Here is a 15,001-nt window from a genome sequence, read left to right on the forward strand (position 1 = left end):
CAGAAGAATATTTTACGCTGTTTCTTGAAAATAATAAAACAAATTAAACATTTGTACTAAATGTAAGTTTATTGATTAGAATTTATTTCTATATTATTCGTAGTTTCTATAAATCTTTAAAGTTATTAAAATGGAGAATATTTTCAGACAAGACAGATATTGCAGCTGTTCAAAGAATGAGATTGCATCGTCAGCGAAAAAGTGAAAAAAATACAAGCAGTCAATGAATGTATGTTGATTTTAATTACATGAAGTTCTTCAAACACAATTACATGATGAGTTAAGTTGCAGAAACAATATTTGTTTAGGCGTTGTTTAACATAATCCACTGTATGAACAAGTATTAAATAATTTATTAATCAGCAATTAATTAATTTCTAAAATGAAGGTTCATTTCTAAATGTTAATTACAATGACAAACCGATCATGTCATATTCTAAATATGACTTTAATTACAATATTGTTTTTAAATATTATACATATTTTAATGCAATTATAAATATATAATTTGTCTTATTTAATTTATATAAATGCGTATCACGAGTGTTACCATATTACTAATAAACATTATTCAAAATTGCTATATTATGTATTTTTTTTTACTTAATTTAAATTTGCTATTTTGTACAGTAGCAAATAAGTTTTACTTCAGTCGCGTGTGATCTTTACGCGCACTCTTTTTTCAGAATAGCTAAGGTCAATACTATTACCCCGTTTTGGCTTGACTTCAAGGTTTCGGACAACCTATATAAAATAATATAATATTAACTCGAACTCGTATATATATTTATATATATATACATATTAATTTAGAAATATGAACAAACAACACTCTTTTTTTGCACTAATTTATTAAATAATAATTTCACAAACGTTTCGAGACTAGGTTTGTCTCATCATCAGTGTGTTATAAATTTAAAATCTAAAATATGGAATCCTATATACGCATTATGTGTTATCAGTTACACGTCGTTCACTGTTCTGAACTGAATTCTTTATCAAGGACAAATTCCATGACTCTTCTTTTTGTCCTTGACAAGGAATACAGTTCAGAACAGTGAACGAAGTGTAACGGATAACACATAATGCTTATATAGGTTTTCATATTTTAGATTTTAAATTTATAACACACTGATGATGAGACAAACCTAGTCTCAAAACGTTTGTGAAATTATTATTTAATATATTAGTGCAAAAAAGAGTGTTGTTTGTTCATATTTCTAAATTAATATCTATCTATCCACTAAGAATACATTTGATATATATATATATATATATATATATATATATATATATATATATATATATATATAGATATACATCAATAAAAAATGGAATAAATAATCTTCACACGCATACTTTTCCTTATTATCCGTCGTTTACATCGACGCACACATAGCAGTCTGGGGCTCACGACGCAGGGCAGCTTGTATGAGATTGTGTATTTGCGAGCGCGAGCACTCAATTCGGAATAGAATTGATGTTGTAAGTAATGACGAAACGTCCATCGCCAGGAAATTCAGCGCTTTCGTGTAATGGCTCCCAAATGATTGTACTTAACTCTCAAGATGACAAAAACAGAACGAGGATGCCACAGGAAATAGAATGGAACAGCTGATAAAACTGAATACAGCACGCGTTATGCGTAATGGAAAACGATTTTTTTTCGACGAACCGGTGTAAGGCAATAGCGGTATCTCGAAGGAAAAATTATCTGGTTTGGTCATAACTTAAGCATGTTTATTTATTTATTCAAGCAATTACTTCTGCTACGACTAAGTGACGCTGCTGCCAAGTATTTGTTATTGAACATATTTCAATATTTTGCAATCATTGCTTATCGTGCCTTAAGGAAATTGCTGGAACGCCCTGTACCGTAATTTAATTATTATGAAATCTGTAAAATATGTTTATAACTTTGAAAATAAATTTTTTTTTTTGAGAACTTTGAAATTTTTGAAAAACGTGTTCTATTTTGAAAAACTAGACTTTTTTTATATTTTGATGTATTGTTGAAAATTTTGAACTTGTGTTCAAAACAATCGCGTTGCGTATCTACCTTTTTTAGGGACAACATATCGAAGCGGTTAGACATTATAAATTTTGGTATGGAACCCATAAAAAGGTGGCGGGATTAGCTCAAGAGTAGCGTTCCCGATTCACATGCTGGAGGTTCCGAGTTCGAATCTTCGGCAAGAGTTCGAAAAAAAAATATTATCTAGTTAAGTTGGAATAATAATAGAATTATGAATTGTAATAAAAAGATGTGTACGTAAAAGTAATCAGAATGTATAAAAATTAGAGAATTAGAAATAAAAATGAATTGAAGTAGGAAGAATTTAGAAGAAGAAATGAGAAGTATAGAAGAAGAAGAAATATGTGGTTAGAAGATGAAATGAGAAGATAGTAAAAGAAGAATGAAGATAAGTTAAGAAGTATAGAAAAAGAATAGGATATATGATTGTATAGAATAATGTAGGTGGCTATATGCTCGAGTAAGCGAGGCCAATAAAAATAAAATTAAAAAAAAAAAAAAAAAAATAACCCATAAAAATGTAAACAATATTTGTAGTTATTATTATGATCTCTAAAATATCTGATAATTTGATGCGCATGTGTCTAATGATCATTTTTAACCGCCAAAAGGCATTTTTCACGTTTTTTATTTAATCTCCAAAACTGCTGCATCTGTCTTACCAAAAATTTAAGCTTTATTTCGTCAATACAAGTGAAATGTTGTTTGAATTATTTAAATTGGACACTTCGTTCTCTCTTAGGTCTCTCCGTATCTTAAAAACGGCTGGACCTGCCTTTGTCAAAAACTAATCAGCACGTTTCCTCACCTATAACAATCGAATGTTTTTTTTAAATCATTCAAATAGGTTGATCTGTGTTCTCAAAATTGTCGATAAAAATTGTATTCCACATGCATACACACACATACATCTGCTACTGAAATGTTAATAGACTTGTGATCTTTGGAAAAAAGAAAGCAAATGACATTAATTAGAAAAAAAATATCATTTCAGAGAAAGAATTATAGCATTCTAGATTCTCCCCCCATGAAGTAATGCATGACGGCGGTTTCCGTAGAGACCGCAGACAAGAGAAAAGCGGATGTTTTAGTCGGTATTATACCTAGGCGGTTTTTAGTACGACATACCCAGACAAAAGACCCACTCCGTGAATGCATAAACGCATTTCCTTCGCTAAAAAAATGTACTTATAAAAAAATAATTATCACTATAACAAATTAAAAATCAATCAACACATTTTTTCTTTTTTTTATATAAATATTTGAAAATTTGCGTCTATTCCATCTTGAACATCAGCAACTTTTTGGTCGTGCTTAAAAAAATGTCTAAAACGAATGCCAATCCATGAATATAAATTTAACATATAATTATTGCACATTGGAGAGTTCACAATTTATTTATTTCTGATGGAGTAGTATATTTAGAAGCTAATTTTATGTTTTCTCGATGTTTAAAGCATTTGAATATAAACTTATATAAATTATGTGTGTATACAAATCAAAATTTGATATTTCGTCAAAACTTGCTCTAAAACGGCTATATCGATTTCAAAAATTTAAAAGTCTTTTGATGAAACTCGTTAATGACTAGCATTGATTAGTTTTACTTGATTTAGATTTTAGTTTGTTAAATTACGTCTAGCCGTTTATTAAATTTATTATTAGCAAATAAGTACAAAATTTTCCAATAACAATTTGACATAAATCCCGAATCGGTTTTAAAAATTTGAAAACTTTAGTTGAGAATTGTGCTAAATATTTTTTAGCAAAAATCAGCTGACCTATTTCTTCGTAGTTAAAAAAATAAAAAATTGACGGCCTTAATGAAAACTTGCATAGTGATAGTGATTGACTTCATAGCATTAACGAACACAATGTGTGGTGTACAAAAAAATTATAAAAATTCATTAAAACTGGGAGCAATGGGCTTAAACTGGCAGTCTTGAGAATAGTGTAATTTGAGACTGAAATATTTTGTATTTGATCCATAAATTGTATCATCTATGACACCTTGTACATTGGATTTCTTATGAACTATGGCAACACCTAGATAATGACAGTAAATATTTAAAAGTAGTTCACACTCAGTCTTCGGGTAGCACTCGAAGTTTTCGATTCGTGTTTGTGTCGTTGGTCGGAGTTTGTTTTGGTTTTGACGAGTGCATTTTTGACCGGTCCTTTGTCGTGCTGGGTGCTGTGTATAGTGGTAGTGTGTAGTGTGTGATTTTATCAAAATCTTTTGCAAACAAAATGGTAAGTGAACGATTATAGTAATTAACTGATTTAATATAATATAGTTAATATAGTTTAATATAGTATATTTTCTATATATTTTTATATGCAGTAGACAAAGGCATATCAATCGCGGTGAATTATTCAATCGATTTTGAAATTGTGCAAAGATTTTTAACTTCCTGTTATCACTACAAGCTCAGAAAGCATCCATAAAATTACATAGTCAATTTTCTGAAGTAAGAGTTAATGTTTTAGTCAGTAAGTCCACTCACATCAAACTATTAAGTTAATTAAATCCTATGCGTGTATTTTCTTTATCATACTTTAACAGCAATCAGAACCATACGTCGTATGAGCTATGGGCTGAAACTTCTCCTTACATCGTATTAATAGTTTTTCAACAGTGAATCTATCCATGTTTGATTACTTTTTATTAGAATTTATCTATTAGGGCTGACTTTTTTTTATTTCATTTGGATTATTATTCAATTTGGTGCAGCAATGCCCGGAATAGGCTATTTTTACTTGGAAACATACTTATGAATTATATTCCCAAGTGAAAATTGATATTGCTACTATAATTTTTAATTGGCACATTATTAAATCAGCAAATTTACAGTGTATATACCTTGTGTTTTTCAAGGAGATATCAATAATAGAATTTTTCGTGCTTCTGAAATGTCGAACTTATTAAATAAAGTAATACGTATTTAATATATATATGTGATTGTATATATTAAATACATAATAATTATTAATACAATTATATATATATATATATATATATATATATATCTTGATAGTTTTTTCGACGTTGAAACATATATATATACGTATATATATATATATATATATATATATATATAAATTATAAACTCGCCATAAATTTATATTTATATATGGAGGGTACTGAATGAAATACAAGTTTAAAACTGTTTTCAAAGACTAATTGACGTTCGCGTATTATTTATTTTTCATTCATTAAAATACCACAAATAAGTGAAGAACTTGTCAAAACATGTTTACAAAATAATAATAATCAATTATAAAAAGTAATTGAGGTTGAGCTATAAATACAATCAGAATTTTGTAGCTATACTGTTCAGCTAAAAAATTCTGATTGTATTTATAGCTCAACCTCAATAGTTATAGTTCTCTTGAATATTATATAAAACTGTCAAAAAGATATGACAATTACGTTCAAGTATTTTCCCCACAATCAGAACAAAACCCGTGCACACTATGTATAGGTTAGAGGTCTAATCATAAACTTTATAATCTGTATCTATATTCTGTATCTATATCTTATTATATAAGATCTATAAGTCTAATGTCAGGTACGCATTTAGCGCTAGTGAGCCGATGTAAACATATTATCAAATTTTATGTTGGTTACTAAGAAAAGTCAGTTTTATATTTGTGTCAATTGACAAATTGTGATTTTTCTGTGGGACAATGTAAACATATTGCCATCTATATTTCCAATTGAAACCCGTATCAATTTGGCTCTTTCATTCAAAAATTCATCGGGTATCAAATACCTACTGTTAACATTCTCTGTTACTTTTTTAACTTCCCGTAGGGTAAGTTATAGTAATCGCAAAATAATGGCAAAAAAATCGAAAATGAAAATTTTTATATATCTTTACGTTTCTGAGGTTTCTAATTATTTTGGCATACCTTAGAAAAATGGATGTATGTGTGTATATGTGTGTGTGTGCGTGTGTGTATGTGTGTGCGGGTACAAATTTTCGTCGACGATTTCGGGAACATGGATGAATCGATTTGCATAATTCAAAAAACGTTTGATTTGCATTGATAAGGAGACGTGCTGATTAGTTTTTGGTGAAGGCAGGTCTAGCCGTTCCAAAGATAAGGGGCAAAAAGTGCCAAAAACGGTAACGCAGTTTTTAAGAGAACGGAGCGTCCGATTTGAATAATTCAAATTTTACTTGTATTAACAAGATGAAGAACTGATCACATTTCTATGAAAGCAGGTCTAGCGGTTTTGGAGATCTAGTGAAAAAAGTAAAAAAAAAATGCAATCTGGCGGTCAAAAATGATCATTAGACATATGCACATAAAATAATCAGATAATTTATAGACATTTTAACAATAAGTATAAATTTTGTTTACATTCCTATGGGTTCCGTACCAATGCTTATCCGTTAGACGGCGGCGCGGCGCTTACGCGCTTCGATATTCGTCTCTATGCAGTTAAAGCAGTACGATTGCTTTGAAAAAAAGTTCAGAATTTCCAAGATATTTCAAAATACACTTTTCATCAAAAAGTCTTTTTTTTTAAAAAAAAGTAAGTTTTTGTCAAAAATTTATAGTTTCTCAAAAATCTAATTTTTCAGAGTAAATTTTTTTCAAAAATGTTAATCTTTTAAAAAAAAATTTTTTTTTGGTACGGGAAGTTCCAGCAATTTGCCTTAAGGCACGATGCCATGCGTCCTACTAGTTTGTAATTCGCAATTTGACGTAATCCGTGTTTTCCTAAAAAATTCTAATTTGATTACAGAATTTTGAAAATCGAAACGTATCAGTTGGAAATTGTGTTGATTAACTTTTTGCCATTGTTCGGTCGTTCCTTTATAAATTTTAAATTCCATTACAAAATTCGCAATATAAAGTTTTCAGTTCTGGACTCTGAACTGAGAGACAACGAATCTCCTGGCTCAGAACAGTCGCTCTAACAATAAGTGAAAACGTGTGGAGCATTATTGCCGCGGTAATGTCCCCGGAGCAGAGATAAGTGTCATGCATCGCGTTTGCTCCGAAGTCCGGCTGAGCAGTCCTTTTTCTCCTGAAATTGTTACACATTGCTACTTGGATTACTAGACGGCTGTAAAAGTGAACTCGACATTGTTTCTTGAAGCTTCAACTTCACGTTCATAGAAACAAATGTATGGTGACCAGAATTATTGAATGAATGAATCTTTTATTAACTTTCCGTGGGGTAAGTTATAGTAATGGGCCAAAAATCAAAATTTAATATTTTTGCATATCTTCACATTTTAGAGGTTTATGAAGATTTTGGCATACCTTAGAAAAAAATGGATGTGTGTGTATGTGTGGTTACAATTTTTCGTCGACGTTGAGAATGATTGAAAAAGCAATCGATTCGTACTGATGGGGATTGGTGCTGATTAGTTTTTGAGAAAGGTCGGTCTAGCCGTTTCAGAGATAAGGAGCTAAATGTGTAAAAAATTGCAGTTTTTTTTAGAGAACAAAGCTTACTATTTGAATGATTCAAAAAAACTTTTTACTTGTATTGATAAAACGATTATTTTTTTCTTCATTTCAAAATTAAAAAAAAAGAATGCGCGTAAGGATCACACGCGATTGAAGAAAAACATATTTGCGATTGTAAAAAGTAGCAAATTTAAGTTAAGTAAAAATAAATCATGTAACAATTTTGAATAATGTTTATTAGTAATTTGGCAGTACTCGTGACGCACACATTTATTAGTGTCAACCATTATACATATTTATATAATGAACAAATTATAAATTATATATTTATAATAGCATTAAAAATATGTATAATATTTAAAACCAATAATGTAATTATAGTCATACTTCAAATATGATATTATTGCTTGTCATTGTAATTAGCACTTAAAAATGAACCTTCAGAAATGAAATAATTGCTGATTAATAAATTCTATAATATTCGTTTACACATTGGATTATGTTACAAAACGCCTAAATAAATATTGTTCATGTAATTAAAATTAACATACATTCATTGACTGCTTGTATTTTTCTTTACTTTTTGCTGGCGATATAATCTCATTATTTGAGCAGTTGTAATATCTGTCTTGCCTAAAAAATATTTTCCATTTTAATAACTTCAAAGATTTGCAACTGCGAATAATATAGAAATACGGCACAAATGTTTAATTTGTTTTATTATTTTCAAGAAACAGGGTAAAATTTTGTGATTCAGGCATTTTTCATTAAATCAAGATTTGTACTATGTCACTTCAAGATGCTTATTTATCTATGCCGATTTCCTTGTCGATACCGGTATTCATACAACGTTGATGCCAGTACGCATACAACGACATACGCGGCGACTAATCACAATCGACCCATATAGAAATGATATCATCGAGAGCGAATGATGAGTCATTGGCACTCGACTCTGCCGTAACGCACTTCCGTTGCATTTGTACTGCTTTACACCCTAGTCGCACCTAAAAATGTTTTACTTCAAAATATTTGCGAAAATCGCTCTGATTTCAATTTTAATTGTGCTAAAATTCTTGAAATAAATAATTTTAACTTTGCAATACAGTTTATATAATTCTTAAAAATATTAGACAAGATTTTTCATTCCAGCTCCGCTTCGAATAGGACCATTAAATTTTGTTTATTTACTTTTTATGTAAACTTATATAAACATCATCGTTCAATTTATAAGCATTTATGTTTTGTCTATGATATACCCATAATGAAAGATACACCATTCATAATAATATATTTGAAAAATTTAATATTTTTTTAATATGTTATTACAGTACAGAAAGTTCCAGCAATTTGCCTTGGCACAATGCCATGCACCACTAGTTAAAATTAGAAATATTTCACTACTATCAATGTATATATGTCCAATTATATTTCCCAGATTAGACACAAGTAATCTGTCCTACAACACCGTTGTTCATAATATTAACTCGTTCCTGAAAACTTGAGATCTCATTAGAATATTTTCCTTGATCCAATATTATCTCTCTCTCTGGAGAGAATTTCTTCGCAAAATCTGTGTGACAGATGACAAATCGTTTGCGCTAATTAAGAGTAATCGGCTCGTTTAAGGGATCATGAATTATGAATGATCTCATTAACATTCGAGTCGTTTTCGAAAATATTTGCAACCCCGTTGAGGTAAAAATGTGCTAACAAGATGTAAAAAGGCTTGGCCGTAATCTGCTCGTTGATTTGGTAAACCGAACGAGTGAAATTTTAATGAAATACTGGAAAATTACTAACTGTTAGCTTTTTTGTGTATGTGTGGCTTTTCAGTTGTTTAATTAGTTCTATATTTGAACTCTGATATTTTTTACCGATAAATTCGTTGTCATCACAATGTATAAAATGAATTTTTATCTTAGAACTATAGTTAAATATTCAGCACTAAATTTAACAGGACAGCAGTTTGTTGAATTGCGCTAATTTAATTCTATATGAAATATGTAGAAACTATCAGTATTATAAATCGCACCGTATTTATGCGCTGAAGGCACTATTTTCTGATATTCATTTACATAAAATTGATATTATTTCTATTCTATATCAACAATAGTGATGCATGGCATCGTGCCTTAAAGCAAATTGCTAGAACTTCCCGTACTGTAATTAAACATTCGAAAAATAAAAATAATAAAGAATCGATAAAAATCTATTAATGTTTGATAACAATTGTTTTAAATAGTTTCAAATAGATTATTTTAAATGCTATGCTGTACATCTACGAATTAAAAGAGCTTATAAATTAGTCGACGAAAGGTATTGCACACTTATGAATATCTAACATGAATTAATACATTATAGGACTTCTTCATATTTCTATGAACTATACATAATATTCAAAATATGAGGTATATCGTAAAAATGTGCATAAACATTTTATTGCTCTGTCCAGCATTTTTAAATTTTTTTAAGAATTTGTGAAAGTTTTTTTTTTAATTTTGAAAAATAAGTTTTTTTTTTAAATTCTATTTTTTATATTCTGAAAACATTTTTTTTAATTTTTAAAAATCTCGAAAATTTGAAAAAAATGAAAACTTTGAAACAATTTTTTTTCGAAAATTTTGAAAATTTTTCATTATGTGCATATTGGTACAGAACCCTAAGTAACCGTTCAATTTCCTGAACAAAAGACAATATTAAAATCGTTTTTTTATGTATATAAGTGAGTTCACATAACTTTAAATACCTATGTCTGTAACTTTTTTCTCTGTCCCTCCGAAATCGCTAGACCTGCCTTCTTAAAAATTTAATCAGTTCTTCGTTTCGTCAATACAATTAGAACGTTTGAATCATCAAATTGACTCTTCAGCTCTCTCAAAACGTGAATTACCATTCCTGACACTATTTGCCCCGTATCTTCGAAACGGGCCTCTTTTCTAGAATCCTTTGAATCGGTTGATCCGTGCGCCCGAAATCGTGGACGAAAAATTGTATTCACACATACATACACACACACATACACATATATACATACATCAACATTTTCTGACGTATAGTAAAATGTTTAGAAACGTTCAAAACGTTCATTTAATTTTTTTTATTTTCTGCGATTACAATAACTTACTCCACGAAAAGTTTAAATTGAATTAAGTTTTGTGGTTTTTCATTCAAAGATTTTATAATTAGAAATAAATATTTCATTTACTGTAACATCGAATAATTGAAAACTAGGGTAGAACATTGTATTAATATTTATAGTGCTCCGTAATATCTCGCTGTTGAGCTCACAAATCTCCGTGGAATTATGTTATTTGCGTAGATTTTGATTAAAATTCAAGACAGAAGCAAGGCGTATTTACTAATTCACACTCAGATGGATATTCATCGAACAGGATATTAACACCTTTAGCATTATTACATACTGAACCGTATGTATAATTTGTTATTAACAATAATATAACCTTACATTCAGAATAGTTAAGAGTTACATTGATTGAAAAGAATTTGATTAAAATTCACGACTTATGGTTCATGTATTTACTCATTTGTTGTTTATTTAATATTTGATAATAGTTGCAATTTGCAATTTACATGAATTATTTAATAATAATAAGGTTATGTTACCTCTATTATATTTCGAAGTGTTAATAGAATTTCTCATTATGTTGATTTAAATTTAAGACTAAAAATCTATGAAGTATTTACTAATGCACTCCCACATGATTGTTGTGGAACCTTAACATTATGATGATTCTCAGTTAATAAATTTAAATCGAGATTTACTTTAATTATTTATTAAGAGTAATGCAGGCTCTGGTACAAACAGAATTGTCAATAAAATTACATTATGGCTCAAGTAGATTCTTATACATGGTTATTTATCGAATTTATAATTTTAATATATAATTTACGATTATATCGTTATAACAATTATAATTGCTAATAGAAATAAATTTGTTGTGTAAATATTTGTTAAAATTTAAGGATATTTACTAATTCATTTTCACACGCGTTTGTTCATCAATTTTATGATAATTTTAGTAAGCAAAATTAATATATTAAGAGTAAAAATAAATATTAAGAGTATTTAATAATAGTAATGCATGCATTTTAAGTAGATTTTGTTTCAAATAATTGAAAACTTATCCATCGAGTATTTACGACATCGATTTCTTATTGAATTTATAATAATTTTATTAAGCTAGTTTAAGTTGTTTATTAAAAGTAAGAAGAATACATTTTTAAGTAGATTTTTGTTAAATTTCAGGGCAGGGCAGAGCATAAGTTCAATTCGATTATAACAATTATATTGTGAGAACAAAGCCAAATACATCATAATAAATAACACATATCAAACAAATATCTAACTATGTGCAGTAAAATTACAAGGTAATTTATGATTGTAGAAATAGGTTTCTTAGTTTTATTTTTTTTAAATTGTCATCTGATCCTTTCATCCCACAGGCGGGTTAAAAAGGGCCAGCCTGGGGAAAAAAACAAAAATTTTGTTTTGAATTGTATAGTTTTTTAGAGGATAGTTGCTACAATATTAAATCATTGCTATGCAGTTTAATTATTAGGTTCAACAACAAAATTAAAAATTATAATCTATATATATATATATATATATATATATATGTTAAACACATTAAACCAAAATATTTATCTACTCATACTACTATCATAAATCTTGCTTTTGTAGGTACATCTGTTTATCATAATAAGACCTTGTGTTTTTTGAAATACAATTACTACAAATAAGTTATACTCTTACTACAAATATTGAATAAGTAATTATATTACTACAAATAATAACTGAACTTTAATTAGAATTTCTTTACGAGGATCACACTGCATATAATTTTATTATAAAACTTCGTTTAAAGATTTTATAATTAGAGTTCAAATTTGTACTATTAACTTAATCCATCTCTTGTGAAATTGGTTAATAAAAGTGCATTGGCAATCAAATTAAGATGTTTCACAAACCGGTATTTATAAGTTTTTTTTTAATTTCCATATAAATATAATTTGCCTGGTAAGGCATTCAGTAAGACCTGGTAAGACGATTATTTAAGCTATAAAATATAAGATTTTAAAATGATACCCAGTTGTAGTCATTTTAGGTTTGACAATTGCTGAGATACATAAGAGTAATAATAATTGTACTTCACATGTTAATTTTCTAAACTAAAGGGTTAGTTCTTTTAAGTTTTCTGGGTATGCTTGATAGAAGCAAGTCTCTGTTAAGTTTTTGGTGAGTTGTTTCGGATGATTTTCTAGACTAGTCTTGTACTTGGATGCATGTGTTCTGATTGCTTCTGATACCGTGAACATATTGGAGTCTTGGTGTATCAGCCACTTGTAACATACTTAGGTGCTTTTAGTATTTATTTAAGAACTTTATTTTGTGACCTTTTTATAAAGCAATTAGTTCGGAATCAAAATCGAGGTACTCTGAAAACATTATTTGTATAATTATAATTATTATAAACAATTCAAATGTAATGTAAGGGATTATTTAATAATAAGATATTAGGCATGAATGAGTCAGAATTATCAGTAGATAAACATTGTTCGAGTAGATTTTGATTAAAATTCATGTCTAATCTCTTGAGTACTTACTAATTCACGCCTATATGGTTGCATATCGAGCCTTAACAGTATGGTAATGCTTTCAGACCTATATAATATGTGTTTGATGGCAATATATGCGTTCAATAATGCATTTTAATGTAGTACAAAACCCGGATGATGCTAGATGGATGGATCGACGTACAGGCGATGCGCTCGTCGTAGACTCTATTAAAATTCCGTCGATGCATATCAAGGTACCACACACCACGGACGGTGCTTTTTGATGCGGTTCTCCATAACACGTCGATCTCATTCCTCCTTTTCAAGGCTCATTTAAAGCGACTCGCATGTTGGCATTTCTTAAGAAGTATGCATATCAATATCATATCATGATGAGCATTTGATTAGATGATATTTTTATTATAAGAAATACTAATCAATAAAATAGGTCACATGCATAAACGCACTATTTTTAAATAATAGTGTTTATAAGATTCGAATTCATTAGGTTCGTCACAATGGTCGAGCTGTTTTCAATTGAAATCATAACTTTGAACTAAATTTTCTAGTAAAAATAGACATTGCTCTTGCAAGATGTCAGGTCAGGGAGCAAAGGTTTTGGCTATTAGCGGATGTATATCTCAATGCTTATTCAATAAAATACATTAAAATTATTTTTACTAGTCAATATTGAATTATAGATTATATACAATATTTAAACGCGAAGATCGTTAGTGTGAACGGGGATTTAGGATGTTCCCACTAACAAAATATTTTTGGTAAACACTATGAATAAAAATAATTTATGACAACAAAATCAGAAGGTAGAGTAGTACATTACATTAGTAGGGCAAAAATAGTTGGCTGAACCCTTAGCCTGGCATCTAATATTTTCCGGGTCGATAGAGCAACTACTATCTGCTATATTTTTGCTCTACTAATGTTTTGCCATTAGTCCTATTAATAAACTTGATACGGTTCAGAAAATAGTTAGCGTGGATGATTATTATAGTGATTCCGATGAGACCTCTGCTACACGTGCTCAGAGAATCACAGAAAAACAGTCTCTTTGACTGCCGCTGTTAATGGTACATTTACATTATTATAAAATGTATGTGTTATAATATTGAATTTCACCAATATTCTTATTGAATTAGTTATAATGGCTTATGGCTAGCCGCATTGGAACTTGCATACAAATCGCAAAATAAGCACAACAATAGTAACCAATTCAGAACAAATTGACTTTTAGTTGAAACTGTAAATATTCTATTTGCTTCTAATATACATTCCAGCCTGCTTCTATGTTCCTGAAGAAAATATGGTAAATTAATGAATAAAGTGCTTGATTTCATAAGATATTTTCAATGCTCGGTCTAAATATGTTCAATTCTATAAGAAGAAATATTTCCATGATGTGTATTCTTTCTTCCGAAAACCGAAAATAATCTATGTTGAGCAAATGTCCAGAGCAAACGGAACAGAAAGTGGCTGCATGAGAATAGTGAAAGAGGTGCTGCTCTTCGATATGGAAACTTTTGACAATAACTAATCGGCACCTCTCCTTATCAATAGAAATCGAATGCTTTTTGAATAATTCAAATCAGTTGAGCGGTGCTCCCAAGAACGTCGACAAAAAAGTGAATCCACACACACACGCACACGTTAATTTTTTCAAAGGTATGGCAACATGCTCAGAAACCTATAAAACGTAAATATATGCAAAAAAAATTTACTTCGATTTTTGGATAATTATGATAACTTACCTCACGGGAAGTTAATAATAATAAGTAAATAATCATTTATATTAATATAACTTTGAATTATGTTTTTATACCGTATTACGATTCTTTGAATGAATAATTTCAGCGCATAAGTATTTTCGCAGATTTTTCATATTCATAATGGGCATTTTAATATTGATTTTTATTCCAAGTAATTGTCAATAAGATG

The 15,001-nt window shown here is 29.2% G+C and overlaps 1 pseudogene; it reads left to right on the forward strand.

Annotated features, from left to right (window-relative positions):
* The first annotated feature begins 4,142 nt into the window (after nucleotides 1-4,142).
* LOC113375633 overlaps nucleotides 4,143-15,001 on the forward strand; it is a 121,200-nt pseudogene continuing 110,341 nt past the window's right edge.

Source organism: Ctenocephalides felis, unplaced genomic scaffold (genome assembly GCF_003426905.1).
Source record: "Ctenocephalides felis isolate EL2017-DRISC unplaced genomic scaffold, ASM342690v1 CF-g0.4_SCAFFOLD_01886, whole genome shotgun sequence".
NCBI classification, from domain to species: Eukaryota; Metazoa; Arthropoda; class Insecta; order Siphonaptera; family Pulicidae; genus Ctenocephalides; species Ctenocephalides felis.